Genomic DNA, 5,662 nt, shown 5'->3' with positions numbered 1-5,662 from the left:
GTGAAGACGAGTGGCTAAAGAGTGCATGGGAAGAATGACTAATAAAAGTAGACGAAGACCCAGAAAATATACAGAGACAGGGAAAGACAGAAAGGAAGCAGAGTACTGGCACAACAAACCAATGCACGGCCAAATACTGAGACAGACTAAAGAACTAGCCAGCGATGACAATTGGCAATGGCTACAGAGGGGAGAGCTAAAGAAGGAAACTGAAGGAATGATAACAGCGGCACAAGATCAGGCCCTAAGAACCAGATATGTTCAAAGTACGATAGACGGAAATAACATCTCTCCCATATGTAGGAAGTGCAATACGAAAAATGAAACCATAAACCACATAGCAAGTGAATGCCCGGCACTTGCACAGAACCAGTACAAAAAGAGGCATGATTCAGTGGCAAAAGCCCTCCACTGGAGCCTGTGCAAGAAACATCAGCTACCTTGCAGTAATAAGTGGTACGAGCACCAACCTGAGGGAGTGATAGAAAACGATCAGGCAAAGATCCTCTGGGACTATGGTATCAGAACGGATAGGGTGATACGTGCAAATAGACCAGACGTGACGTTGATTGACAAAGTCAAGAAGAAAGTATCACTCATTGATGTCGCAATACCATGGGACACCAGAGTTGAAGAGAAAGAGAGTGAAAAAAAAAAAAATGGATAAGTATCAAGATCTGAAAATAGAAATAGAAGGATATGGGATATGCCAGTGGAAATCGTACCCATAATCATAGGAGCACTAGGCACGATCCCAAGATCCCTGAAAAGGAATCTAGAAAACTAGAGGCTAGCAAGTAGCTCCAGGTCTCATGCATAAAGTGTGATCCTAGAAACGGCACACATAGTAAGAAAAGTGGATGGACTCCTAAGGAGGCAGGATGCAACCCGGAACCCCACACTATAAATACCACCCAGTCGAATTGGAGGACTGTGATAGAGCAAATAATAATAAAGAACAGTAATGAAGAACAGTAAGAGAAGGAAAACCAACCTAAGCATGGCATGGATAGACTATAAGAAAGCCTTCGACATGATACCACACACATGGCTAATAGAATGCCTGAAAATATATGGGGCAGTGGAAAATACCATCAGCTTCCTAAAAAATACAATGCGCAACTGGAATACAATACTTACAAGCTCTGGAATAAGACTAGCAGAGGTTAATATCAGGAGAGGGATCTTCCAAGGCTACAGAGGGGAGAGCTAAAGAAGGAAACTGAAGGAATGATAACAGCGGCACAAGATCAGGCCCTAAGAACCAGATATGTTCAAAGAACGATAGACGGAAATAACATCTCTCCCATATGTAGGAAGTGCAATACGAAAAATGAAACCATAAACCACATAGCAAGTGAATGCTCGGCACTTGCACAGAACCAGTACAAAAAGAGGCATGATTCAGTGGCAAAAGCCCTCCACTGGAGCCTGTGCAAGAAACATCAGCTACCTTGCAGTAATAAGTGGTACGAGCACCAACCTGAAGGAGTGATAGAAAACGATCACGCAAAGATCCTCTGGGACTATGGTATCAGAACGGATAGGGTGATACGTGCAAACAGACCAGACGTGACGTTGATTGACAAAATGTAGAAGAAAGTATCACTCATTGATGTCGCAATACCATGGGACACCAGAGTTGAAGAGAAAGGAAGGGAAAAAATGGATAAGTATCAAGATCTGAAAATAGAAATAAGAAGGATATGGGATATGCCAGTGGAAATCGTACCCATAATCATAGGAGCACTAGGCACGATCCCAAGATCCCTGGAAAGGAATCTAGAAAAACTAGAGGCTGAAGTAGCTCCAGGACTCATGCAGAAGAGTGTGATCCTAGAAACGGCACACATAGTAAGAAAAGTGATGGACTCCTAAGGAGGCAGGATGCAACCCGGAACCCCACACTATAAATACCACCCAGTCGAATTGGAGGACTGTGATAGAGCAAAAAAAAAAAAAAAAATAAAATAAAAAATAATAATAATAATAATAAGCAATAGTATTAGTAGTATTTTGTTTAACCACGATAGAATTGATATTCTAATTCACTCTTTCTATTTCTCTCTATCTTTGTTTTTTTTTTCTTCATTTTTAATAACTAACCGACGCAAAATTCGAAGTACAGTTGTTTCGTTTAGTCATATGCTGAAAATCTCAGTGAGATAATCTACTATTATCCCCTCAAAGGAAGTTATGATCCTCATGACCATCATGCATTATTACCATCAATATATTCCCCCCCGAATTGCTGCATATTTATGCAGTTATGTTTTTTTTTATTTTTATTATCTTCCTTCTCACTCTTTCAAACTGTTTCTCATAGTACGTCGATTAGTTTGAAAAATTTGCTATGCATGCGAATACACTTTACAGTTTTGCTACGTTTAAATATTCTAACGTCGGATGTTCAAGACGAATAAAAAAATGAAGATTCACAAACTACTGATCTGTTTTCACTTATCGCCGGCAAACTGCTCCATTTCGTTCCTACAAAAATATACGCGTACGAGATCATGTTGGCTGGTTCTACAGATATTCACCAGCTTCAGAAATATATGGGATGCTATCCACCACATTCCTTGTTTATTAACAGACGGCGCGAAAGGCAGCGGGAAGAGAGAGAGAGAGAGAGAGAGAGAGAGAGAGAGAGAGAGAGAGAGAGAGAGAGAGAGAGAGAGAGTTTGTGTTTTTCGCTACCAAATCCTCTGCCAGTGAGTTTAATCCCATCGTACCAAGGGCTAATGGAAGACGAATCCTTGAGGTAGTAACACTTTTTTTCTTCTTTTTTTATGGTATTACCGTTAGTCGGCCTTTTCAGTTTTTAGATTTCTGTAAAAGAAATCTATTGTGCCGGTTTTTTCCGTCTGTCCTCCCTCAGATCTTCAAAACTACTGAACCTAGAGAACTTCAAATTGACACGTTGATCATCACCCCTCAGATCATCAAACATACCAAATTGCAGCCCTCTAGCCTCAGTAGTTTTTCTAAAATTATTATTTAAGGTTAAAATTAGCCATAATCGTGCTTCTGGCAACGATGTAGGCCAGGCCACCACATAATTTGGTATGTTGGATGATTGGAGGGTGGATGATCAACAACTAATTTGCAGCCCTCTAGCCTCGGTAGTTTTGAAGATCTGAGGGCGGACAGAAAAAGTGCAGACGGACAGACAAAGCCATCTCAATAGTTTTCTTTTACAGAAAATTAAAAATTAGCAACAGAAGCCATACGATTACACACAAACACACACACACACACACACACACACACACACACACACACATATATATATATATATATATATATATATATATATATATATATATATATATATATTCGTTTTCTTTTGCAAAGTCTAAGAATTAATCACAAATGTAAAAAACAGTCCACGAAATTAAACAGGTTTTTTTATAGTTTCTTTGAACAGCTTCCACAGCCCCTCCCCCCACTTCCCCACCCCATTTTGAACCAATATATACAAAATTGCTTAATCTTGCAATATGCCAAACTTGATTTAACACTGGCAAGACATTGGACAAACTGTCCAATATCTACACATGAATTTACAATAATCATTAAGAGGGATTATAATATACCCTGCGCTCAATCTGATCCATCAAAAGTTTATACACATTTAAAAAAAATATATAATAATAATAATAATAATAATAATAATAATAATAATAATAATAATAATAATAATAATAATAATTAATAATAATAATAAAAGAAGCCCATAAACACGTCAAGATATAGAAAGTAAGTACTATATTTCAGAGGCTGCTGTCTCTCTCTTCAGCAGTCTCTGAAATATAGTATTACTTACTTTCTACATTTTGGCGTTTTTATGGGCTCCTTTTATTAGACGGAATTCTGCTATAACAACATTTTTACCAGTCATATATATTATATATATAATATTTAGTAGTTTACTAGGCTCATTTTAAGACTAATATAATAATTATAATTTTTAAAAACTATGTTAGCGAAGGTGAATGCGGTCCATCACTGAAAGCATCACAAATTTCATGAAAATTCAGCAGTGCACATAATTTGATTACATTGCTATCCCACAACATGCGCACACAAAGAAACGTGAAATAAACTGTCCCCCTCTCAACGTAGACGCAGAGAAAATAAAAATTAATAAATAAAGGAAGAACAAAAGAAAAGCGTCAATCCAAGCGCAGCGCAGACACATTCTGGCAGAACAAAATACCTGTGATTGTCTGCTCTTGCGAATCGAATCTCTGGGTGTAAAGTGAATGCGACTTTGAAGATACTAGGGTTGATATCTGTTGTGGAAACTGACTCTCTCTCTCTCTCTCTCTCTTTCTCTCTCTCTCTCTCACTTGGTTTCGCTTACTCGGTGAGTAAGCTTACAATCTACTTTGTTGTTGTTGTTGTTCTTGCTGTTCTCGTTCTTGTTGTGGGGGTTAGGAAAGCCCTATGGAAAAGCCTAAAAAGATCTGGAAAAGGTGTTTCGCGTCGAGTTAAAGATACAGGAATTATAGGATAGGATATTTACGATTTATTTATTAAATGAAAATTTAAAAAAATAAATAACGTGCATGTTAAACAGTACAGAACTATTATTACTTCTATAATAAAATATAGCGTATTTATCTTAATTTTCGTCGGTGAAACAACGCCCTATTTGACCGTAGATTTCAGCACGCGTCCTGAGTAAGCTGTAGATCGGATCACGCCTTGTTAAATTGACTCAAACTTGTTTTTTTTAAAGATCTCTCTCTCTCTCTCTCTTTCTCTCTCTCTCTCTCTCCACGAGCTTGATGGTTCTGGGGAACTTTACTACCCTTTCTAATATATGCAAAATATAACATGGAAAATAATGAGAAATTTAGACCCAAAAACGACTTCCCAACTCAGACCAAATGTACAGAAAAGGAATCGTCCGTCAAATAGAAGAAAATGCACGAAAATAAATCCCTATGAGGAGCTTACAGTTGTCCAGACACTCACAAAAATGAGACTTAGTAAAATAGAAACCAAACATATCATCTCATATATTAGCAAAAATTACTCAAAGTAGCATGAGTCTTAAAATGAAAAAGCAAATCCACAGTTATGGATGGGCAGAAATATATTTAAAGATAAATATCTGCAGACAGCTTTCAGGAATATGCGCGATTCCCATTTTCAGTTTCTTTCGAATAAATGGGAATTGTGCAAATTCTCGAAGGCTCTCTGTTAGAGAATTAGTTTTGAATGTATTTGTGGATTTGTTTGCCCAATTAACTCGTTATGATGACAATTGCTAAACATGTTCTCAGCATAACGAAAATATTTTGCCTTATCTAATTATTATCATTATTTTTTGGGGGGTCTATCACAGTCCTCTAATTCGACTGGGTGGTTTTTATAGTGTGGGGTTCCGGGTTGCATCCTGCCTCCTTAGGAGTCCATCACTTTTCTTACTATGTGCGCTGTTTCCAGGAGCACTCTTCTGCATGAGTCCTGGAGCTACTTCGGCATCTAGTTTTTTCAGGTTCCTTTTCAGGGATCTTGTGATCGTGCCTAGTGTTCCTATGATGATGATGATTATTATTATTAATTCTTATTTTCTTGGTCCTTCACAGTCCTCCAATTCGACTGGGTGGTACTTGTAGTGTGGGGAATAAAAAGGGGAAAAAATGGA

The sequence above is a fragment of the Macrobrachium nipponense genome, chromosome 3 (assembly GCF_015104395.2).
Source record: "Macrobrachium nipponense isolate FS-2020 chromosome 3, ASM1510439v2, whole genome shotgun sequence".
NCBI classification, from domain to species: Eukaryota; Metazoa; Arthropoda; class Malacostraca; order Decapoda; family Palaemonidae; genus Macrobrachium; species Macrobrachium nipponense.
This window is presented reverse-complemented; position numbering follows the sequence as displayed.